The following is a 26250-nucleotide window of genomic DNA, read 5'->3' as shown; positions in this document are numbered from 1 at the left end:
AAGTCCTCCTGGAATGCCAGGGCTTTTTAGGCGGTCTGCATGTTGTAGGAAGAGAAAAGGTGACCTGAGGGTGGAATCTAGAAACATTGCACTTACCCTACTGGAATCCAAAGCGGGGAGCCATTCTCAACAACTAACTAGCAACAACCCAAGTCCTCAGGATTGAACACGCTCAGCGGTCATCAGTCTTTATCTTGGGGTCTTAACTGTATTTGATGAAAGCTGCTTATTTGCCTAACAGCATTGAATAAACAGGCAAAATTCCCAGGCTCTGGCTGACTCTCCTGAAGTATCTCCAGCCTTGATTCTGAGAATCTAACACGGGCTTCCCAGCACTACAGGCACAGGTAGGCACCTGATCATCCCTGGTGACACTTATTCCCTAATTGATTCCATGAAGGCCTTCTTTTGGGTGGTCAGAAACAACAGGCCCTTGTTTTCTAAATTAAATGCAGACAGAATAGTTTTTCCCCTTCACATTTTCTTTCTTTCTTTCTCTTTCTTTCTTTCCTTCTTTCTTTTTGTTTTTTTCTTTCTTTCTTTTTTCTTTTCTTTTCTTTTCTTTCTTTCCTTTCTCTCTCTCCCTCCCTCCCTCCCTCCCTCCTCTCCTTCTCTTCTCTTCTCTTTTCTTTTTTCTTCCTTCCTTTTCGATGGAGTCTCACTCGGTCACCCAGGCTGGAGTGAAGTGGCACGATCTTGGTTCACTGCAACCTCCACCTCCTGGGTTCAAGCAATTCTCCCGCCCCAGTCACCCGAGTAGCTGGGACTACAGTGTGTGTGACACCATGCCCAGCTAAATTTTGTATTTTTAGTAGAGAAGGTGTTTTACCACGTTGGCCAGGCTGGTCTTGATCTCTTGACCTCATGATCCACCTGCCTCGGCCTCCCAAAGTGCTGGGATTACAGGTGTGAGCCACTGCGCCCAGCCGCATTTTCTTTAAGGGGTAGATGCCGGTGGCCATCATCAAAGTAATTCTAATGCTATTTAAAATTCTTATCTCTTAAGAAGAATAGAGATGATCCTTTAATGTTCTTTTACACATTTTTCGATGTTTTCCTTGTAACTGTAACAAACAAACTCATGTCATCAATACCCATATTATGGCCGTAATCAGTGACCAGTATATGGAAGGAAGCCTAACTTGGCGACTAAGAGCACATACATGGCTTTAAACCTGGCGCAGTCACTTACCACTCCATGACCTTGGGCAAGCTGCTAAATGCCTCTGTGCCTCAGTTTTTTTCATCTATAAAATGGGGCTAATGATAGTGCATACCTCATTAGGTTCTTGGGAGGATAAAATGTGTTACTATATATAACATGCTTAAAACAGTGACGGGCACATGGTAAGTGTGAGCTCTCACATTAATGAATGAATAAATAATTGAACCAAGCAACACCAAGCAGACAAGGCTGCATCTAGAAACTTGGGTTTTCAATGGGCTACAATAATACAGCAATGAGCTTGGAATGGTGCCTTGTGCATAGTCAGTGTTCAATGTTAGCAACTCATAATATGGACACCTGGGCCCCACTTTTGCTTGGAACTGTTTTATATGACCTTGACTTAATCCATCCAAAGCTCAGCTATGTTACATTTTGCTTCCTTTCTTCCATCTTTGGTGCTCATGGGGAAAAGACCCAACCCCAGGTCAGAGAAAGTCCTCCGCTAACACTGTGAGATGCAAGTCATATTTGGTATATGACCAGTAAGTTGGGTCTCACTTTGGAGTTCTTCTCCCATTTCATTGTCCTTCTGCAAATTTTCCTTGTATCTGCTCTTTATATGTACTCAAGTCTTCAAATCATGGGGCCATCTGCACTCTTTAAAACTTTCATTCAGTCGTATTTCTATTTGGCACATAAGGAAACACAAGTACAAACGATAGTGTGCAAAGCAGGTATGAAATTAATCAGGCTTGTCATGGACGGTCACTGGGCTCACAAGCTGCAGGTCGCACATGGGTGACTGTCACAGTTGGCTGGACACTGATAGAGAGTTACAGCAATTGAGTGTCTTCTTCCAAAAACTTAGAATCAGGTAGAAGCCAATGTTTTCTTAGGTATTCTTAGTAAATAGACTTTTTTGAGCAGATTAGAAAAGGAATGATTTATTTTTGAAATAATGCTAGTAAAATATATAAATTCAGCTTTTATGAGATTTTCTTACTGTTATAACGTTTTCTTCTATTCTGAATTCAAAGTGAACTTTTAAAATGTCTAAAAACCGTGCTTTGCCTAAGTATTCATAAGCCATGTGTGATACGTGTCCATTATTTGACAATGGTCAGAGTTTACTAGTGTAATTTTTGAGTTTCAGTCCCTGTGCCAGGTTAGTGGATTTAAGAAAAAAACAAAAACCAACACCTTAATTTCTAAGATCTGGCCTTTTAACCTTTTAGGAAATGAAAGGATTTAAATAGCCTGCTGATATATCTCATAGTGTGTCTACCCTGCAATTCCACTAGCACGGCGTGAATGAGCCTGATTCACTGCTGGAGTGAGGGAGGTTAGGAGATCCTGATAAACTCAGATAACATGTAAAGAAAATGCTTAGCAACTGGTGGCCCAGGAGCATTCAGAAGGCTTGCAAGGGCAAAGCACTTATAATCATGAAATGAGAAGGGATGTTACTGACAATAACCAACTGATTGATAATGTCTAGTTATAATAGAGTCTAGTTAAGTGCACTCACAAAACAGCTATATGATGCAACAGGTAAAATGAAACTTTGAAAGAAAGCTAGTCCATATATGGTAAATATGCTTCAAGCTATAAGAGATAAAAATAATAAATATGGCCAGGCACATGGCTCTTGCCTGTAATCCCAGCACTTGGGAGGCCAAAGCTGGAGGATTCCTTGAGCCTTGGAGTTTGAGACTAGCCTAGGTGACATAGCAAGACCTTGTCTCTACAAAAAATTAAAAGAAAAAAGTTAGCTGGGAGTGGTGGCACAGACCTATAGTCCCAGATACTCATGAGGCCCAGGCAGAAGGATCGCTTGAGTCCAGGGGTTTGAGGCTGCAGTGAGCTATGATCACACCATTGCACTCCAGCCTGGGCGACAAAGCGAGACCCCATCTCTAATAAATACATACATACATAAATATATACACAAATTAGATAGAATATCAAATACATTTGTTATATATCAGAGCTAGATTTCAACTCTGACCTGTAATTGGGCTAATACCTATAAGGCACAGGATGATTCTGACTCCCATAATTCAGAGCACATTGAGCTTAGCATGGTCTTATGTATAAATAGTTTAAAAACACAGTGAATGAACACAATCCCAGTGAATAATTTCTAAAGATGGATAGAACACTTCACCTGGTAATTACTTTTCACATCCTTTCATTCACTCACTTGCTGCACAGCTACTATCTGCTCACTCGTGAGTGTTAGTCCTCACTTATCTGTCTATTGAGCAAGAACAACGCAGACACTAAACACCCTGACGCTGCTTGGCCCTGAAGAACTGGTGAGATGGATCTGGCTTTTTCATCAGAATATGATTATTTTCCCACTTGAGTCTTTGGGGACTCAACAATCATGCCCTGAGAGTAGGCATCAAAATGGTAAACAATGAATTCCCATCTACAATGACCAACTCTACCTGAAAATTTAAAAGGACTCAATGAGATCATGAAGGCAGAAAAGTCATGGTGCACTAACGGATCTCAGCTCCGCATTCATTCCTCCTCTAGGTCAGCTTTGCCTTCACTTGCACTATAGTCTGCATGCCCATCGATGACTCTACGCAGGACGTCCATAAATAGTGATTAAAAACCGAAAAAAGACATCATATTGTTTAACTTGAAATAACCTTTCAAAACCACAAAAAGTTTAGCTCCAATACAGAAGTTGTGATCAATTCTCCTTTTTGTTTTATTCCAGTAAGAAACTGGCACATAATAGTAATTAAAAACTGAAAAAAGACATCATATTGTTTAATTTGAAATAGGCTTTCACAACCACAAGAAGTTTAGCTCCAGTATAGAAGTTGTGATCAATTCTCCTTTTTGTTTTATTCCAGAAAGAAACTGGCACATGTAAGATGAAGAAAAATTCTGTTTCCAACATATATTTTGCCAGGCTCACCGTTAAAGTACACACAAGCCAAAAACACCAACTCTACCTGAACATTTTGGGTGTTGTTTAAACATGTTTGTTTTCTTAGTGAAGCTAAAAATGTTTTTCCCTGGTGTTTTTGAAGAGACATTTAGACTAAAATAAAAATAAAAATAAATGACATGTTTAAAAAGTTATAGTCATCAGACCTGGAGCAGAATTCAGAAAGCGGATGGAGGAAGTGAATTTTAAGACCTGTGCAGCAGTTTTCCTATTTTGGTTGCTCTAAATAGACGTGGAAAAACAAATCGACAGAAAAAAGCCCATCTCTCTCCACGCTGTACAAATGGGATATAAAAACTGATTCCTCATCTGGAGTTAAGCTTAGGAATAGATTAATGTATGCCTATGCAATATTTTTTCTGTTATTATAGATCAAATGCTATTACTATGAACTCTAATAGGACAAGACCTCTTGTTTGTATCAGACTTCTTATCATTTGGTATATTCTAGACATGACTGAGCTTAAAAATCTTAGGGGGATGAAAACCACAAAGAAATATTTATTGTAGAATACTGACTATAATCAAATTTGACTTGCAGTTTCCTTTTAAGTGAGAAAAACATAATAAGAATTTCAGTATAGGAAGGGTTTCCTCACTTGGATAATTGGAAGGAGGCCCGTGGCTTTGGAAAATCTCTGAAAATATCAGGCTAAGTTTCTTGTGTTCGTGAATTTTTCTGGAGAGAGGGTACATAGCTGTAATTTAATTATCAAAGGATGCACACACACATCCATAATACTATAAGTATATATGACTATATATAGACACATACACATACATATATTTACTCATTTAATTCTTAAAACCTCTATGAAATGAGTACTCTCTTGTTCCTCATTTTACAGATAATAAATAAAATTACCTACTTCCTAGGTTAGCAGTTGTTTCACTTAATGCTAAGGGACCCAGTCAAGACTATGAACCCAAAACATTACTGAATGAGAAACACAACTGAAACTCGGAATTTCTAGTATGCATGGATGGGTGGATGAGTGGATGTCTCAGGTCTGTTATTTATTTATTTATTTATTTATTTATTTATTTATTTATTTTTTATTTTTTTTCCTCTCTGCTCCTCTTTTTCTGATGTATGTGGATGGCTCTCCTGTCAATTTACAACCTAGTCTAATGTTAAACACCAACTCATACTTGTCTTTTCTGAGACCCAAGTAAAAAATGGTACATTCATTTTCTGTTATAAAGAGCATAAAAAGGCTGGGCACGGTGGCTCATGCCTGTAATCCCAGCACTTTGGGAGGCCGAGGCAGGTGTATCACTTGAGGTCAGAAGATCGAGACCAGCCTAGCCAACATGGTGAAACCCCGTCTCTACTAAAAATACCAAAACTAGCCGGGCATGGTGGCAGGTGCCTGTAATCCCAGCTACTCGGGGGGCTGAGGCAGGAGAATTGCTTGAACCCAGGAGGCGGGGGGTTGCAGGGAGCCGAGATTGCGCCATTGCACTCCAGCCTGGGGGACAAGAGCGAGACTTTGTCTCCAAAAAAAAAAAAAAAAAAAGCATAAAGAGGTTCTACGGTCTTCCCTCAATCTCTCTGTCATCTCCCCCAAAATTTTGTGGAATTCCATTAAGAACTATATAGCATACTCCTAAAAACACATGTCTGCCGTTTTCACCTAAGATGCCACACTGACCCACAAATCTGTTTTGACATTGTTTGAAGTCTACCACATTTTGTCAAAAGTCATCTTCTTCAAATATTATCTTCATTCACAAGGCCCCCACAAGCACTTCCTCAGTCACTCTCCTAAGCTTGGATAAAGTTCATTCCCTGGAACTTCGGGCAACCAAATCACTGGCATTCATGAAAAAATACTGGAAAAGAAGGCTCAACCCTAAACACTGAAGAACTTCTTTGTTGACCCTCAAAAGATACAGGCAAATTTGAAGATTGTTCATTTGTCAATTGATTAAAAAAATTATGACACATGATTTAAGTTAGATTTGGGAGTGGTACTAGCCAAATGCTACAGTTGAATTAGCTAACCACGTGTGGTACTGCCTAGAGACTTTCACATATATTATTTCCAAGAGTCATATTCAAAACATCTAGCAACCAGCAGAGTGTGCACCTAGGCCAATCAGACTAGGCTTCAGCCAGCTGTAAGCAGCCAGCACACCTGTGTGGGGCATCCCAGGTGAATTCCAGCCCTGTTAGTTCACGTAAGGTCCCCATTGGTGCTAAACCTGTTTTACCAATGGATTTAAGAAGGAACCTAAAGTGTGAAAATTCAGGCTTCAGGAAGTGAAGGGCTGGTCTGGATCAATCAGCTGGTAAATGATAGAGAGGAGATTCAAAGTCAGATCTCCCAACCCTTGCTCTCTCCTCCTCCCACTACACAGGTGCCCAAGAATATTCTCAGGGAGACAAGGTTGTCTGGAGCTCCACGCCACATCAGACAGCAAAGCTATTGGGAATACTCAGGAGACAATCTATTTAGACACCTTCTTAAGAGTTTCAGGAGCCTGAGAGACGGGCATCCTCTGATCTCCAGCTTTCTACGGGGCTCACACCTCTCTGAATAGTTTCACTGTAATCTTCTCTGCTGCCTGCGACATGGGAGGCACTCGCACTGGAGATGTGACTTGTTATGATGGAAGGATATGTGACTTGGGATGATGGGAAGGTGGTGAAAATTGTGGATGGCATTTTCAAGCACAGGGAAATCTAAAAAATGATCTCAGCTTGAACTCCCACAGCGTGGTTTGGTTGCCTGCTTCCCTAGACGAGCTGTTCTGTTTGCTCTGGTCAGGACTTGGCACGGTCTATTGAAAGAATTTTCCTTTATTAGCATGGGGAGCAATGGCAGGATGGAAATGAGTGTTTTGAGAATGCTTAAGATAAAATCACTGGCAGACTATTCAATATTTTCTATAATGATGAGACCTAACCTAAGAAATTGGTCCGTCTCTCATCCTCTGGCCACTCCTTTCTGACACTAGAGATCCAGTGGGCCCGAGGAGGGCAGCCTAGGAGGTCAATGTGGGTGGTCAGGCACCTGGGGACCAGGGTTCCAAAACCTTCCTCCTGTCGACTCCCAATAGGGTGTTTGCCTGCCTAGACCGTGTCAAGCACAGAGTCACAGCCTGTTCAGGGACTGCTTGTTGATTCAATGAGTGAGTGAATGAGTGAAAGAAAGGATGAATAAATGAAATAGTGAGTAAGTCAGTGAATAAAAGAGTGAGTGGGTGGTAGTAGCGGGTAAATGGGCAAGGGCAGTAATAGTCTTTTCTTTCTTTTTTTTACAATTGATACATAGTAATTATACATATTTATAGGGTACATGTGATATTTTGATACATGCATACAATACCTAACAAATCAGAGTGTTTAGGATACTCATCACCTCACTTATCATTTCTTTGTGTTGGGAACATTTAAAATCTTCTCTTCCAGCTATTTTGAAATATATAATAAATTGCTAACTATAGTCAACTTACTGTGCCATCAAACACTATAACTTATTCCTTTATCTAACTGTATGTTTGTACCCATTAATCAGCCTCTCTTTATCACCTCCCAACCCTTCCCAAAGAACTTGATGTTTTTCTTCTTTTCTTTTTTTTTTTTTTTTTTTTGAGACAGGGTCTCACTCCCATCATCCAGGCTGGAGTGCACTGGTACAATCACAGCTCTCTGCAGCCTCGACTTCCTGGGCTCAGGTGGTTCTCTCACCTCAGCCTCCCGAGTAGCTGGGACCACAGGTGCACACCCCCATGCCCAAGTAATTTTTGTATTTTTAGTAGAGACGGGTTTTCACCATGTTGACCAGGCTGGTCTCAAACTCTTGGGCTCAAGTAATTCACCCGCTTCCATAGGGGTGAGTCACTGGACCCTGCCAACATTTTTCAAAAGTAAGAAATAAATTTAAAAAAAATAGTCTTTAGTGGATTGCTGAGTCCGCTCTGACAGGAGGTACCAAATGTGCTCTTCCTGAGGACGGGGAAGAGTTCACTATTCAGCCATACCTTTGCATATTTTACAGAATTCACTTCTACCAAGGATGCCTCTCCACAAAATGAGGAGTAGCACAAAGAACACCTAAGAAACCAGGCCTGAACCAGGGCCTCTGATGCTGGGGCAGGTTCCCTGCATGCTAATATCCCAGGGGATGTGTTGCAGTTCTCTGAATACCGGCTGTGAGCTTTCCAACTTCAGCTGAGTCCCAGCATCCTCCTCACGCCACTTATCCTCCTTGCCTGTCCCTGGCGCGTTTAGACAACTGGAATCTTTGCTGACATTCTAAATGGGCTGGCTACTTCTCCAGTGTCGAGGCATCTAGCACAAGGTGTGACAGATCAATATTTGTTGATGAGTAACAGAGTTATTCTGGCAAATTGGACTTTTCCCCTAAAATGTTTTGGCTTTTACATTTTTTAGTGATGGGTCAAGAAACAGCCCCCAAGAAGAAGGGGCGGAGATAGGGGGTAGGACCCCGCCTGAAGCTTCCAAGCTGACTCTGTTTGCAGTCACTTAATTCACTAGGGAGGGCTGGATCTGCCTCCCTGTAGTGGACTCTCCGCATCTCCAGAAAGTGCAGGGGTGGAGAATTAACTCAGCCCCCCTCCTCCCAATAAGAGCCCCGCCAGGTCAGCCTGCATGAGGGCACGTGCACACCTCCAAAAGGACTGGTGCAGCCACTTCCCTAAGCTCCCAGTCCCAGTGTGAGCTCAGGGCCCAGACTCGGGGCCTCTGCTGTTCCAGGCGTGAGCCAAGTCCCCTGAGCAAGAGGCCTCATGATAAATCAGTCGGAGCCTGGGGGCCATGAAAGCATTGGTTATGGCAGAAACTACCAGCTCGTCACCGTTATGCTGCTTTGCTTAAAAAATGACACCGCGTAAGGGATTTTGCCAATTCCCAACCTCGGGAGATCACCCACCACCTGGCCGTGGTCCGCCGCTGAACAGGAAAGCACTCCAAGATGCCAAGAGACTAAAAGGCTCGTAACTGTTGTTTAGAAATGAAAATGGCCCTAAATTATAACCAGAGATGGAAACGCGTCTCAGGGGAGGGCGGGGCACTCTGTAATCGAGCCTCCCATGCGCAAGGCGGATACAAACGGTTTATGGATGTGGGCGAAGGTTCTCAGAGCAAAGAATGTCCATTTCCATCAGATTAAAATACAGTTTGGGAAAACAATTACCTGCCTGAGATCCTGGGAAAGTAAAACTTCCTGGTTTCTTTGCCAGGAAGAACGATTGTAAAACAAGGGCTGAGAATCTCCCAAACAAGATTTTAGAATTTTATCCAAACAGCTGCAGTTCACCTTTGAGGAGCCCCAGACTCACTTGGGTCTGATGGATGTTGCAACACCAAGTTTGAGGTCTCCCCAGCCTGGTGCCAAGAGTGGGCCCCAGGGGACAAACAGAGAACAGTTGCTCTCTTAATCGGAGCAGAAAACAAAACTCCCTCCCCTTCCCACCCCCAACCTCCCTGCTTTGTTGTGAAATTGTCACTGCGCCTTTGAGGAGTGATTAAAATCCCAGCCATGACCAATTTAAAGGGCAGGTTCCCAGGCGGGGAAGGGAAAGGGGTTCAAGGCAAAAAAAAAAGTCAGTTGCAGTGAGTTTATGGAGGATCTGGGGATCACAAAAGTCATGGGACTTGACTCAATTAAAATTAATGGAAAAGCACCAACATGCAATTTAAAAAATAAGAATAAAATAAAGCAGTAAGGATATTTCTGGCTTGTTCTCTGCTTCCATTCTTGAGCCTGCTTGGGAATCTTGGAGCAGACTTCCTGAAGCACAGCATGGGTGCCCAATGGCTGTTTTAACCTATTTTCCTGCCCTTCACACACAAAGATTCTGCAATGGAGAGTGGGAATGAATGGTCCACCCACCCCTGAACATTTCCTGTGAGTTGGGAATGTGCTCAGTAAGGTTGCTGGAGTGGAGGGAAAAGAAAAGGTGTCTGAGTTCTCTAGACATGGGCAGAAAAGAAGACAGAGTGTGAGACAGGCTGAGAGAAAGCTGCTTCGGTTGGCAGCATTGCCGGATTCTCAGACACACCGTACATTCCAGCTCTCGAAAAGGCTATCCTGGGTCCCTCCAGGGCCCCTGGGGCTCTCATCTCATCCCAAATATTTGGAACTGTCTGTGCCTACTATAATACACAAGAGCCCCTTCCCATGTTTGCTCCTGGTGCTATTTGTAAAGGTGAGGAAAGGTAATGACACCAAAGGAGTTCTAATCCTATGGGCGTGGTCCCCAGAAAGCCCTGTGTTGGGGTGCGGAAGGCAGGTAAGTAGGCGAAGGTTCCCAACTCCACCTAGGGGAGGGAGCATATCTCAGCAAAGGACTCAATCTTTACCCAGGCTGAATCTTACCTGCGGTCCTTGGATGGACACTCACATTGATTAAGTCAAGAGATTCTGATCAAGTCCTCTCATCCTCATTCCTATGGTGGGGATGATAATAGTACCTAACTCGCCGGTTAGAGTTCTTATGAAGATGAAATGAGTTGCCACGTATTATAGTGTTTAGAATGCAGCGTGGCACACAGTAGCTCAACAGATGCTCGATTGCATTACCGTTGTAAGTGTCCTTATTCTCTGACTGATCATTCATTTAGCTTTCTCTTTTCTCACTCAATGAGACTTCTGCAGTATTGTGATGAATGTCTTATAGCTAGCTCTTCATTCATGAAAGATCTCAGAGCCCCTAGTTACAAAAGCACACGGCCATCTATGCAATCTATCAATTAAGCACCATGCTTCACTGATTAGGAAACCCTTACATTTCGGCATCATTCCTTCTCTTTCCTTTTTCTCCCTTCTTCTCCCTTCCAAACCCATACACATGCCTAGCTGATATTTTATTAACCCCTGGCGGGTTATGGAAAATGTGTTTTAGCCGTAGGAACATCGACGTCCTATAGTAAAGTTGCTTTTCTGAATCAGACACCAGCTTCCTAGCCAAATGGGGAAGAGCAGGGAAGGGAGATACTAAAATCCTTTGCTAAAGCAGAAGCTCTTGGTGTTGCTAGGAAGTCTTGCTCTTCAGCAAAAACTGCAGCAGGAATCCCTTCTCCTCCTCTGTGAAACGGAAAACAAATGGCTTGCTCCGATTCCCCGGCTCTATAGGGGCTGCTGAGCAGCACTGCTTCCCCTGGAGAGAGAAGGTGGAGGCAGAGGCTGTCCACCCCAGACCGCCCACCCCACCCCAAGCTTAATCTCCATGGCGTTTTCCACTTTCCCAGGCTGACCACGGCAACGTGAAGGCTTCGCTGCCAGCTGGCTGAGTATTGCCCTTGGTGAGAACTCTGCCTCGGAGAAGCAGGGGGCACTGAAGCTGCACTGTAGGATAGGGGGTCTCCAGCCAATGCTCCTAGACCCCCTGCTAGTGATGGGGCTCTCAAACCTCCATCATCAAGGTCCCTTGGCCCTCCAGCTCCCGGGCCTCTCAGGGCTCCTATGGTAGCTGCTCCTATGGGCAGACACATCCCTTTTCCTATTATAGTTACAGCGAAAACAATAAGCAGTAAATCCACCAAGGGTCCTGTGGGTTCCCACAGACCAACATTCTCACAATGCCCAGTGGAAACGTGTCAGTGTACAGACCCTTTGATTCATTGTGATCCAAGGGGCTTTTCATGCCTTTAAAAACAAATATTAATGCGGAGAAGATGCTTTGTTTCACTGTGCACTCTCATGGCTCATGACGGAGGCCCCAAATGTAAAGCTTTCAGGACAAGCAAGTGCAACATGCAAGACAGACCAGTCATTTTTACCTCTGCCACCAGAAACGAAAAAGCGTTTTCTCCTTGTTTGGCTGGAGGTTACTAATTTGGAGGATGCCAGTTTTAGAGTTCATCTCAGTTTGACTTGTAAATGAAAGGTGGAACCTAGCCAAAATTACCCCCATGTGGTTGCTGGCCCTGGCACGCCTCTCATGCCCCTCTGTCCTATGTTGAGGTGGGACAGTCACTGAAATCATTAGAAAGAGCAACTGGGAGGTGCAAAACAAGCCCTGGACGGCAGTAAAGCTCCGTGAGCAGCACAGAATCTCTCTCTCTCAGCTTTGCAATTTGGCCCTTCACCTGTGAGAGGATCCCAAGCATTGGCCGTCAGAATCACCCAGGGCACTTGGGAAAAATGCAGATGCCTGGGCCCGTCAGTGAGCCCGGACATCTGTGTTTCTTATTAGCTCTCCTAAAACAACATTTCAGAACCACTGCCTTTCAGCATAGCAGAGAGAACGAAGTTCTGGGAAGGGTTAATTTTATTGAAACAGAGTTGTGGACTTCTCAGGTCTATCATCATTAAGCTTCCCTTGCAGAATGTCGGACATGTGTCCAACTTCACCACCATCCTATCAAATCCACATGACAACCTGCAAGTACGATTTGACATCCCTGTTTTGTGGATGAAGAAACAGAAGCTCAGAGATGTTCCAGTGAACTCTGAATCTGGAAATCCACGGCTCGGAAGCAGTCTGTCTGATGAGAAGGGCAGATGCATGCAGGTTCCACAGAAGGAGCCCTGCCTCCTCTTCTGAGCCTCTCTTGGTTCCTCACATCCAAGTTCAGGGTCAGAGATGGGGCAGGCACATCTTCCTTTTGCTGGGGATCTCCAGGCACCTACTGGGGGCACCGCCTTACTTCACCACCTCTGGCCAGCCCTTCATTTCTTCCTTCTCCCTGGTTCCATTCTTCTCCCCTTATCTTGCTCTGCCTTCTGCTTTCTTCCTTTCTCCTTTCCCAGAGAGCAGTTAGTCTCAATCTCGCAAACATAGTGAAATCACTTGGAGAGCACTGGGTCTTACCCTTAGGGAATGTGGCAGAATTGATTTGGGGTGTGGCTTGGACACCAGAACTTTTAAATACTCCAGGCTGATTCTAGTGGACAGCCAAGGTTGGAAGCTGTTCCCTATCCAGAGCTGTCAGCCACAGCCTGCACAATCAGGAGATTCACCTGGACATGCTCAGGCTTGAAGAGGGTCTGGCCACCAGCCCACAGTTTGAAACAGAGCCCTGTGAAGAAGCACCAGGTGGTCCCAGTGCCAGTCCAGCCACCTCTGTGCTGAGAAAACACAGAGCTACCACCAGCTGACCACGTGGAGCGAGGATCCCAACACCTGATGGACAAAATGCGTCCTTGGCTGGCCTCTGCAGAGGAGGGACTGTGGAAAAACACATGCTGCTCCCTTGAGACCGGGGGATGTCAACGGGGTGGGTGACAGGAAGAAGAGAGAGCAGCTACCACAGCCACCCTGCATATTAAACAGCCTGAAACAGGGGGTGGCTGTGCAAACTCCATTCTCCTGCCATAAATTAGACCATAAAACAGGCTTCATTGGCCCATTCTGCAAATCAACTCTGCAGTTTTATTACACACACAAACATGCATACCACATGTAGGACGAAAAAAATTTTGCATAGAGTTCTGCTTTGCACTAATCTCTTTAAGGAAATTTTGCAGATGGTAAATAAAACCTCATGTCCCTACCTGGGGTATTTGCCTGAAGATAAGAGCAACTCATTGCAAAAGGATTCCTGCTGTAAGACAGACTGTAGCCCATCGGGGAGAGCAGGATGGAAACAGGCTTCCTGAAATATTTGAAGGGTTCTGCAGACTGTTGAAGCCACGGTACTACCTGGAGCACTCAGCAACAAGCTGGGCATGCCTAGGTCACTGATGAATCTCTGTCAATGCACAAATGAGCAAATGCATGTCACACTGATGGTGGGGCTCAGACCCACCCCTTGCTATGGACAAGGAAGTGCTGGGGAAGGAAAACAGACACAAAACCTTCCACCCGAAGTAAGATCAGCTGGCAGATGAGCGTGCAGAAAGGGTAACAGCAACTCATGGGGGGCAAGCCACCAGAGAGGGCAGGAAATGACCCCTCTGGACACCTCCCTCTTGGCTGTGGGCTAGCAGTGAGGGAGAGAAAGAACAGGGTAGGTGTCTGCTCCTCCATTGCCCCAGGAGAGGAAAATGCCCCCACCCCCACCCCCACCCCCACCCAGGAGTTGGTGTTGTGGCTCACATCACAGGAGGCTTCATGGAAGTTGAGCTATTATGGCGAAGAGGGTGAGGTGGGGCACAGAGCTGTTTGGGACACAAGACTTGCTCTCCCCATGGGCATGGGACAGCTGTTCCTCATGAGAGACAGCTGCAGATGGGGCCTCCACGCTTGGCCATCAGCTCAGCTGTGCCCGTGGGTACCTCAGAGGGCCAAGGCAGCCTCTAGATGAGAGAAAATTCAAAGACAATAAGAAGTAAACCAATTCTGAAAAAGGCGACTGAAGACAAGGGCTAGCGATGGAATCATTCCATGTGTGGCAGGAGTTCAGAAGAAAGGAAACTCACGCCATCGCCTTCTGCATGGGGCGGGGGCGGGGGCGGGGGGCTTGAACAGATGTGTCTGAGAATTGTATATGGACATCTGTAATCACACAGTTTCCATAGTAAACATTTGCCTGGAGAGAATTCTTTTGCTCTCTTCTTTTTCCCATCTCTTGTGTACATTAAACAGTGCAATTTATGTTAGCAAGAATAATCACACTCCTCTCTCACTGCCCTTCTTTGAGTGTATCTTAAGGCAGCACTCCATTATGCTGTGGAAGGAGCCTGCATGGGGCCCTGCCCTCAAACATCCCACCCCCAGGACCACAGTGGCACAGACGCATGACAGAGCAGAAGAGAAAAAGGCCCTGCAAAGAAACAGAATGGTCCCAATCCTGAAGTGTTTGATTACAACTCAACCGAGTACCTACAGGAGACAGAGATACCAATCAGAGCAGGGACTCATCGGCTGCTAGTTGAGAGGCCAACGCTGGCCTTGGCCATGGATAGGGAGCCCTGACCAACTACCTGAGAAGACCTTGGGAATGCACGTGTGGCCTCAGCTTGACACCAACCCACCCTTCTAACTTCCTGTGTTCAGATTCTCTGCTCACCAAGCTGCCTCTGCAGCACAGCTGGCTTCCTAGGAAAACCTCCCTGCAGAGAGAGCATGGGCTGGCCAGGCAAGCATGAATATTCATCTGAAATATTCTCATTACAGATGAATACACTGGCATTCTTGTTTGAACACCTATACAGTTGGCGTTTAATGGGTGTCAGCCCCTAAAAGATGGATCTGGCCTTTGAGGGATGAACAGATCAGATCTTCAAGCATGCCAGGAGGAAGTCCATAGAGCTCTGCTTTGCACCAATCTCTTTAGGAAAATTTTGCAGACTGTAAATAAAACCTCATATCCCCATCTGGGGCATTTGCCTGAAGATAAGTGCAACTCATTGCAAAAGGATTCCTGCTGTAATACAGACTGTAGCCCATCAGGGGAGAGCAGGATGGAAGCAGAGGCTTCCTGAAATATTTGAAGGCTTCTGTAAACTGCTGAAGCCCCCGACCATGATGAATTCAGCAAGTAATGCCATTCTTGAAGGCGCCTGGAGGGCCATACTCTTAGTCCTCCCCTGATGACACCCCAATAAGTTGTTGAAAGTCTTTCTTGGCCACTTCTTGAATTTCTACCCTTCTTCTTGAATGTAGACTGTAGACTCAGAAACGACCCTGAGTTTTCCAGGGTCTGGATGTCTGAATGTGATCGATGTGGCCCCAGAAGCAGTGGGCATCTTGGTTCCACTCCTTAGTGACACTGCCAACTTCACAGCTGATAATCACTCCCGACCTGCTGAATCCTCTGGTCCTGCCCAATTCTGATCCAATCAGACTGAAAGCCAGGCAAGAAAGGCTAACCAGAGGGAGTTATGAGAGATGCTTGCTCTCAGAGAACACAGGCTTTGGTTGGGAAGACATAACATATACATGAAATGGTCAAACATATTCAGTGTCACAAACGGAAATATAGCCCACACTGATCAAGAAGTGAGTAGGCCAGAATTGGGTGGCATTAAACTTAAAAGGATTTCTGAAGGAAGTATTTCTATGGAAAAGCAGTGTCATGATAAAAGGACAGGTCTTCAAGTCAAATCATTGGTTTCTAATGTCTGACTATTTGTGATTTCACAAAGTATGGTCAAGGCTAGGTGAGTGGGGTAGGAACAAAGTGCTTGACATACAGAGATGGTAAAAAAAAGTGTCCTTACAAATATCCCTGCAAGGGAAAGGATGAGAAGAGACACGAAGAAGAAAATCTTCAGTGTTTCCTTCAGGGCTAGCTGCTTTCCATATGGTATCTCATTTGATTCTCACAGTCACACTGTGAGATGTTTATTATCCTTTGCATCTTACAAAGAAGAAACCAAAGGTCAAGGTTAAGTAACTTATCTAAAGTCATTCTGCTGGTCTGTGGCAGAGTCTAGGTAGTAACCCTCACTCTGTGTCAGGCATTATTCTAAATGTTTTATTTGTATTAATTATTTCGGCTTCACAACCCTATGAGGTAGGTACTATCCTTAACCCCACTTACTAAGGAGGAAACTGAGGCACAGAGAGGTTAAGTAACTTGCCCAAAGTCAACACAGCTAGTAAGTAACAGAGCCAAGACTTGAACCCAGACAATCTGGGTCCTGAGTTTGGAATGCTAACCACTTTACTACCTTTTCCCATTACATATGCCATACTGCCTCTCTCTGAAGAATATTTTTGAACAGACAAAACTGTCAAAACAGCTTGGAGCTTTAGGATGAATATTTTAAATATTATAAATCCCTCGCTCGTAGGGGAGTGGTTGTTTGATACAGTTTCTGCTGATCACTCCTTAATCTAGCCAAGACAGTGATGTGCACAGACTATTTTGGTTTCAGTTAATATATAGCACCATATAAACATTGACTCAACTGGAGAGCCTGAACAATAAATTATCACTAGCTCAAGTGCTAAAATAGCACTTGCTTTTCTCTGTGCCTGAGCATGCTATCTATTTATACTTTGCTTACTTCTGTGGAGTTCAAACTGCTTTATGCACATTTCATCATTGCTATACTTACACGGATTTATTGTCTTTATTATACACATGTGACTAATGTACCACACAACGCTTAATATTTACTACAGGAATCTCAGTTTTCAACTAGCTTTTTAATCTATGGGTATTACTGACTGCCTTTAATTTATAATTAGTGGAAGTTTGCTAATAATAAAAACCATAGCATTTTACTGTTTATCTTTTAGCTCAATTCATTTTGTATATGATATGACCATTCTTGTTCTTGAGTATGAACCATATATTATTTTCTGGCCTTTCTTTACAATTCCATTTATGGCTGACCTTGAACCAGAATAGATGTGTGATTTTACTTTCCAAAGTCCAATACATGTATTTTTCTTTTGTTCATGTTGATATCTGCATCGGCACACATGAATTTCCAAATTTGGTCTTCACCTTTTCAGTTTTCATAGGCAAAAAATAAATTCGGATGATGCAATAGTCAGTAAAGAACTCCAAACAAAGGTTTTCTTGACTAGCTGGAGGATATATGGAAATCCCTAACTGTGGTGTATACAAACCTATAAACCTAAGTTTATACATTGTCAGGAGTTAATAGAACTTAAGATTTAGTAGCATGCTTTAGAACTAGATTCATAAAGAGAAATAAAGAAAGAATTGTCATTTGATGTTTTTGTCCTGACAAATAAAAATAGCCAACTGCTTAGCCCACGGCTGGGGCATTCTATTTTCTTTTGTCTTCTTTTCATGTGAATATCCATCTTCATTATTGAAAACAGAAACTCCAACCTTAAGCATTTCCCTGTGTTTGCAAAAAGGATATTATATCAACAGTCCCTTTTAAGAACAGGAAGTTATCGTTTCATTCTACACAAGTCCCTACAGTTTTCATCTTGCCCTGGTGTGTCATCTGCCAGTGTGACTTTAGGAAGGTGAGACAGGTATGGCCAGATATGAGAGATTTTTAAAAGTCACAGTGTCAACAATGGTGTCATAGGGGGAGTGTTTAGTAACAGAGCCATTTATTTTAGGAATGTTTTTGTACCCTGGTAATCCTGATATGATAAGGCTTTAACAAGGTCAACTAAGTAACCTGTAGTCAATATCCTCATTCAAGAGAGGTCAGATGCTTGGGGACTCACAGCTGTACAGATGTACTGTGTGCCCTTTTATCTCTCCCTTCTGCACATGCTGTTCTCTCTACCTAGATAAGTGGGCACCTCTACCTCTATGATTTCTCTTTCAGGACTCCGTGTAGCTATCATTTCCTCTAAAAAGCCTTTCCTGAAACCGAATTGGATGTCTGTTTTGTGGGCACAGCCCCCTACACCCACCCCACTTATCCTAATGGGTTGAAAATACCAGGAAAAACTTCAGATAAAGACCATGCCCCAGTAAATAGCTGAATAAAGAACAGGTGAAGGGTGTCAGAAAAGCAAGAAACGGAGACAGAGGCTTGGAAGGGTCTTCCTAGTATTGTTGTTGTTACCTCTACGTGGCCACCCTGGGGGTACCCGTGGAGCTGTGGAAATCTCTAAAATCGAAACCAGGCCAGGCTTAGAATTAGTTCGACTAATACAGATTATGTTACTTGAATGTTTTCAAATGCAGATTTTGCTTTTTTATTTTTCTTTGCTCTTTATCTCATTAAAATAAACAATGGTATGGCATTCCCATTTGAATTAGGTCCAGCCCTGAAAGCTGGAGCAGTCTTCAGATGGCATGCTCCACTTGGCCCCTGCTCATAGGGCTGGCGTTCAGACCATGGAAATATCAGCAGAATCGAATGCACTTGGGCAGTTTCCATAAACTTTGTAAGTATACGATCAAAGTTAAGACAAATGGGAAACACAGAATAATTAATAACAATGGTGAGTGGAAAATGCTAGCAAGCCATAACAATCCAAAGCATGTTTTCTATCTCTTTTTAAGCAGCTATCTGTCTTACCCACAAAGAGACTGTCTGAAAAATGAATTCACTAGCACCATATCTAAGGCAGAATGACATATGGAAATAGTACAGTCTTTGGCGTTAGACCGGAGTTTCAGTGCTAGCTCTGAAACTGACTTGCTGGCTGCATGGCTTTAGCAAGTTCCTTAAGATGGCAGGGCCTCTGCTTCCTCATCAACTTTCAACAATTTTGGAGGTTTAGAGAAAATATAAGTACAAGTGTTTAGCACATCATAGGGGTTCAATAAGGGACAACTAGTGCCATCATTCAACACTACTGAAGAAACAGTAAAATAATCAGTTTGGAAATTATGAACGGCCTTAAACTGAATTGGAGTGTAATTATATAGGTGATAGAAATAAAGATTGGAATAAGCAAATTAGAACATAAACTGGAAAATATTTAACAAATGTAAGAAAGCAAACTTTTGAATAATTTAATTATACTCATTTTACCATAATACTATGTATATATCAACAAATCTTAATTTGTATTAATTTGTAATAATATTAATTTCAATTTATAATACTCATAATCCTTAAATTATATATTAGCTGAAAGGTATATTATATATCCTTCCAGAAAATGCTATGAATATACATGCATTTGTATATGTATGTAATTTTTTCTCATCAATAAAATCATATTATCCATGCAGACTTCCACTTTTTCCCTCTACAATAAATCTTAGACATTTTAAAATGTGAGTTCATATATATCCATCACCTTTCTTAATAGCAGCATTTTATTTCATAATATCAATTTACCAATTTAGCCAGTCCCCTGCACAGACATTTCTTTTTTTCTCAAGGTTTTTTTTTTTTTTTTTTTTTTGCTGCAAAATTAAAATACATAATGCTGTAATAGACATCCTTACACATAGGTAGAAAAAACTTGTAGAGGTGAAATTACCAAGTCAAAGGCTGTGTAAACTTAGCATTTTCAAAATTAAGGTCCAAGTGCTCTCCAAAAACTTTACAAGAATTTACCCTATCATTAACAGCATATAAAAAAAAAAGAAAAAGAAAAAGAAAAACAACCTAGGCTTTTTTACACTTGCTTCTCCCAACTCTCTCTGTCTAGGCTTGTCCCAGGGCAGAAGGTACAATCCAGTCATACTAATAACTGATTTAAAGGGTCACCATTCAGCATTTAGCCATAATTCATGATAGTTCCTCGTAGTTACCTTCTGTTGTTGCTTAGTCTAAAAACACAAACAACGCTGGAAGTCAAAAAGTTCCTGCTTGTCCTAGGTTAGGTATATCAAGTTCCTCTAGTTGAAGGGCTCTTAACTATATAGGAAGAGCTGCCCCACCCCTAAAAGAGAAAAGCAAAAGTAAACCAAACCAGTCACAGATAAACTGAGTCAAGTTATCTTGTATGTACTGAATGTTTTTCCGCGTTAGGCTCAGCACTAGGGGGCTTTTCATATATTATCTATTTTAGGGTCTACGTATTTTTGAGGAAGCCCCCCAGATTGCCGAATTATACCTGGGAAAATAAGAACTGGTGTCCCACCCCCCACCCACTGCATCCAATGAAGTGCTGCTTTCAATCAGCAAAAACAGGTCATCCCACTATCAGCCAGAAATCCCTATTAACAGCCGTTTCTGAGATAACTGATGTTCTCCGTGTGACTCTGAGGCTTGGTGAGATCTTTAAGTGTCTTCTAAGTCATTAGAAGAGATAAATATGTGTTCAGTATAGTTGCGGTGTCAAGTATATTTTGTCGTATTTGAATTCTATAAAAATCTGTCGTGGAAAAGTGGTCTATTGGGTATTCCCAGATTAAATAGAATGTTGAACTAACTGGAATACGTCACTCTTCTAGCTGCCTGGGGGTTTACTGCACTTAAGATAAACTGGGATTTACCATATTACTCAGCCCTGATCTTGGCATCATAAATCTTTTCTTCACTTCGCTCTCACTATCACACTGAGCGAAAGAATAGAGGCCCCCTCTCCCAGGATAAAAAAAATGTGAAAAAGAGTAATTTCCCATCATTCTCCCTAAAAAGAATCCCATGTAAGACTGTTGAATCCACCCTAAATAATAATCTCCAAATTAACAATTACCACCCTGAGATGAGAGCAAATAAAGAATTGGATTGGAATGCAGAGCTTGACAAAATGATTCCATGCCACAGGACATTCTCTGCGATTTGCGAATACAAATGATAGCCCATTCTTTATTGAAAAAATCTTCTCTAAGGTCAGGTTTTTGAAACTTAATCTACATCTTCTCTCTTGGGGATTAATAAGGTTAGATCCCAAGTACAAATGAATGTCCCATGAAGTATCAGAAGCTGGACATCAATAGTATTGTGAGATATAAGTCGACATTTAAAGTCCACGTTTCAATTTCACACAACTTTTCACTTTCACTTTCACACAACTGCCACCCACCCCATGCTCCCTGCAAGGGAAGAAGGGATTCTCCCTTCCTGAGGGTCAAGCCCCTGGAGACTGTTCTCAAGCCTAGAAACCATGGGCCTGCCCCAGTAAGTGAAAGTCTTATTTTACTTTATTTATTTATTTTTTTAAATTTTATTTTAAGTTCTGGGATACATGTGCACAATGTACAGGTTTGTGACATAGGTAAACGTGTGCCATGGTGGTTTGCTGCACCTATCAACCAATCATCTAGGTATTAAGCCCCACTTGCATTAGCTATTTGTCCTAAAACTCTCCCTCCCCTCGCCCACCCTCAACAGGCCCCAGTGTGTTGTTCCCCTCCCTGTGTCCATGTGTTCTCATTGTTCACCTCCCACTTACAAGTGAGAACATGCAGTGTTTGGTTTTCTGTTCCTGTGTTAGTTTGCTGAGGATGATGGTTTCCAGCCTCATCTATGTCCCTGCAAAGGACATGATCTTATTCCTTTTTATGGCTGCATAGTATTCCATGACGTACATGTACCACATTTTCTTTTTCCAGTCTATCATTGATGGGCATTTGGGTTGGCTCCATGTCTTCGCGATTGTGAATAGTACTGCAATAAACATACATGTGCATGTATCTTTATAATAGAATGATTTATATTCCTTTGGGTATATACCCAGTAATGGGACTGATGGCTCAAATGGTATTTCTGGTTCTAGTCCTTGAGGAATTGCTATACTGTCTTCCACAATGGTTCAGCTAATTTACATTCCCACCAACAGTGTAAAAGCATTCCTATTCCTCCACAGCCTTGCCAGCATCTGTTGTTTTTTGAAGTCTTTTATTTATTTTTATTTTAGCAACTATAATAACTTGGTCTTCTAAGGACAGACCCACCTTCAACTGAATTCCACTTTTGAGGCAGAAAAAACTTTGTGAGATTCCAGTATATTCAAAAACAGGTCATTTGTATTCAATAGTGTCACTAACCTACTCATATGAAAAAACACTGTGTGTGTCTGAAATACATCACACTTTAAGTAGCTGAGGTGGGTTTCTGTTGAAATCACTCATTGCAGGCAACCATGCATAAGCAGCTGCTTACTGAAGAAGTTAAGCCAGCCTTGGAGTTTAGAATAAGCCCTAAAAGTTTCTGATGTGTTAAGTGCAGATTCTGGAATCTCTGCCAGAGAGTAGGTTTTAGGCTGGTGCATTTGCAAATCACTGGAAAAAGCAGTGCATTTGAATCCCCTCAGGACAGACTGTTGTATGTGATTAATCTCTGACCAATCACAAATAGCTAAGTGTTGAGGCTGAAATATGAAATTAAAAAAGAAAATTGGCCTAGTCTTCATTTCTTTTGCATTATTAAAAAATAATCTACAAATACGTTTGTTACATTTAAATCATCTACAGCCTGAGTGCCTCTTTCCTTCATTTGACAAACTACTCATTGAACTACTACGTGCAGGGTGCTCAGCTAGGGCTTAGGAGCATTGTCAGAACTATGACAGGCATGGTCCATGCTTTCATGGATCTGAAAGAATAAACAAGCACAGCGTTGACTGTACAGAAATATTCAGAGAATTAAAGTAGGGTGATAGGAGAGGGAATGATTGGGTGTTCCGGAGGGGCCTCTCGAAGGAAGTGACTTTTAAGCTGAGATTTGAAAGGCAAGAAAGAGCCAGCCCTGGGAAAGTTAGGGGCAGTACAATGTAGGCAGAAGTCACAAGTAGTGGAATATCCCAAGGAGGGAGCAACCTGATGTGTTTGGAGGATCAGGAAGTCAGTTCGAGTGGCCCACGACCAAGGGGGGAGTGTGCAACTGGTGAGAGCTGAGGCTTGAGAATCAGTGTGAAGGCAATGTAAGATTCTGGAAATCAGATCGAGAGCCTGGATATTAATCTAGGACGACAGGAAGTATTTGGAGTGATAAGACAAGCTAAAAAGCATGGCCCATACAACTCTTCTGCAAAGACCCCAAACTAGAGAGATGGCCAACAAGATGGCAGGTGTCCTGAGGTGCACGTCTATCCCTTTGTGCCCCTCACCCAAAGAGCCAGGCTCTGGAAAGCACTGATGGCAGCTGGCTCCTTGGAATGACATCACCAGGGGATACCACGGCCACAGTACCTGCCATTGCATCAGCTCCAACCTGGTCAAGACCTACATCAGCAAGATCTCCTCCTTCACCCCTGCCCCAGCAACCAGACTTAATCCAGCTTCTCACTCCCCTCCAGAAACGCTTCCCTGTCTACTTCTGTGTTTTCAATACATGGAAGGGTTTTGTCCCCAAGCACTGACAGATTCCATACTTCTGTGTAACTAATTTTGGCCAAAAAATTTTTCAAAATCTTTGAAATTCTGAATGCGTTTCATCAAGGAAACAAGGGTAATCAATTCTACAGCCATACTTGTTTCATGTATGAAGAGAAAAAATCCCAAATAACACCCCGTGATGAAATGTCACACTCAACCATTAAAGACCTATTTTTAGCAAAGTCAACCACTAAGTTCTCAGCCAAATGAAAGGTCATGTGTTATCTGAGAAGCACATGTTACTGTGGTCATCAAATTGCTAATCTGGGGTAAGGTATTCCAGGGAAGATGCTTGTTATGAAACTAGAGTGTATTATAGTGATTACTGCTATTCAGAAATGTAGATAAATCTACAAAAATGATAAGGAGAACATGAACTTAACAACTACATTTCAAATGATGTTTTAAACAAGTCTATTAAAGTGATGTTTGTGTGTGCGTGTGTGTGAGTGTGTGTGTTAAGAACACTTAACATGAGATTTGCTTATTCTTTATTCCTGTTGAAGAGCAACTCCCCATTTCTCTCTTCCCCTAGTCCCTGGCAACCACCACTGTGTTCTCGGCTTCTGTGAATTTGGCTACTGCGGATACTCATATAAGTGGAATCACGCAGTATTTGTCCTTTTGTGACTGGTTTATTTCACTGAGCATGATCTCCTCAAGAATCATCCATGTAGTTGCATATGAAAATATTCTTAAGGTGGAGTAATATGTATGTGTGTGTGTGTATATATATATATATATATATATATATGCAACCTCTGCCCCACAGGATTCAAGCAATTCTCCTGCCTCAGTCTCTGTAGTAGCTGGGATTACAGGCATGTGCTACCACGCTCAGCTAATTTTTGTATTTTTAGTAGAGACAGGATTTCGCCATGTTGGCCAGGCTGTAATAATATAGTGATTATTATAGTATACTCTATACTATAGCATAGAGATTGAGGTTGGCACATCTGACTCACATATGACTGTGAATACCCAATCATTATGCTTATGAACTACAAAAAATCTGCAGATAACTTACAAGTGCAGCCATGTTACAAAATAATGTATATATACACACACACACACATACATATATACACACACATACACACATACACACCACATTTTCCATATTCATTCATCTGTGAAATGACATTCCCTGATATATATTATTAGTGGGCAAAAATGTGCCCTGAGGTTTCAGTTTCAGTATGGTGGCCCATATATCAAACATATGGTTCTAAAATGATATCATCACATGTAGTATGGTATTGAAAAGACTGATGTAGATTTATTTCCTCACTAGTATGACCTTAAGCAAGATATATTATATTCCTAAATCTTGGTTCTTCATCTGTAAAAAATAAAAATAATCATATTCATCTTTCACAGGGCTGCTGTGATGATTAAATGAGATAAACCACACAACACAGCACATGACATAGTCACTGATATTCAGTACATATGAGCTCCCTTTTCCTTTAGCTCTCTGCTCCCACGGTAATCCAAATTTTTGGCAAGCTAATAGTTTTTATTTTTTGGTACAGTTGTTAGCACCATCCAATCCCATATAAACCACAGACAGGCTAGAATTTTTGTCTATTTGTTTGATGTTGAAGCAGAACAGTGTCTGCCAGATGGTAGGTGCTCAATAAATAGCCTTTGAATGACATGAATGAACGGGAAGTTACACTGGAATAAGGCTGAATGTGAAGGTTAGTCAAATATCTTAGCAGAATTATTGGATATGTTTTTAATGGAAGAGATACATTTTTAAATTTTTTTTCTTTTTTTTGAGATGGAGTCTCACTCTATCATCCAGGCTGGAGTGCAGTGGCACAATCTCGGCTCACTGCAACCTCTGCCCCACAGGATTCAAGCAGTTCTCCTGCCTCAGTCTCCCTAGTAGCTGGGATTACAGGCGTGCACTATCACGCCCAACTAATTTTTGTATTTTTAGTAGAGATGGGATTTCGCCATGTTGGCCAGGCTGTAATAATATAGTGATTATTACAGTATACTTTATACCATAGCATAGAGATTGAGGTTGGCACATCTCACATATGACTGTGAATACCCAATCATTATGCTTATGAACTACAAAAAAATCAGCAGATAACTTACAAGTGTAGCCATGTTACAAAATAATGAAGTATAAAAACCATCTAATAAAGAGAGCAGTGGTCCCACTAAACTCTGCGATATTTTAACCATAAACAAAGCATTAATGGGAAAAGTCTGATCCCAAGGCATCCTGGATCAGCAGTACGTCAGTAATACCCAGGAGAGCAGGAACCATGGTGTATAAGGCTTGCGTTGGACTCAGCTTCAGGCCATCTGAGAGTCAGCCTGGGGAAGTCCTGGTAACCTGCAAGGTCACCTCTATAGAAGAGCCATCAGTGGCAGGCATCACCTCTCCAGGTCTTCCAGCTTATTTTCCCATGATAGTGTGGTGATACATCATTTTAGAATTATGATTCTAGAATTATGTAGTAACATGGAGGGGGCGTACCCAACATCACAGTGGATGGAAATCAACCAGAGTGACCCCAGAACACCAAGAAAACATCATAGTGGGGATAGAAACCT

General features: G+C 42.4%; 1 protein-coding gene and 1 pseudogene across 1 annotated transcript in view; both read right to left on the bottom strand.

Annotated features, from left to right (window-relative positions):
• The window catches only part of BCL2 (BCL2 apoptosis regulator), a 200981-nt gene that overhangs the window by 45023 nt on the left and 129708 nt on the right, over positions 1-26250 (bottom strand). The gene's annotated exons all lie outside the window — the stretch shown is intronic.
• On the bottom strand, positions 25685-25770 carry LOC129461743 (uncharacterized; annotated as a pseudogene).

The sequence above is a fragment of the Symphalangus syndactylus genome, chromosome 1 (assembly GCF_028878055.3).
Source record: "Symphalangus syndactylus isolate Jambi chromosome 1, NHGRI_mSymSyn1-v2.1_pri, whole genome shotgun sequence".
NCBI lineage: Eukaryota > Metazoa > Chordata > Mammalia > Primates > Hylobatidae > Symphalangus > Symphalangus syndactylus.
This window is presented reverse-complemented; position numbering and strand designations above follow the sequence as displayed.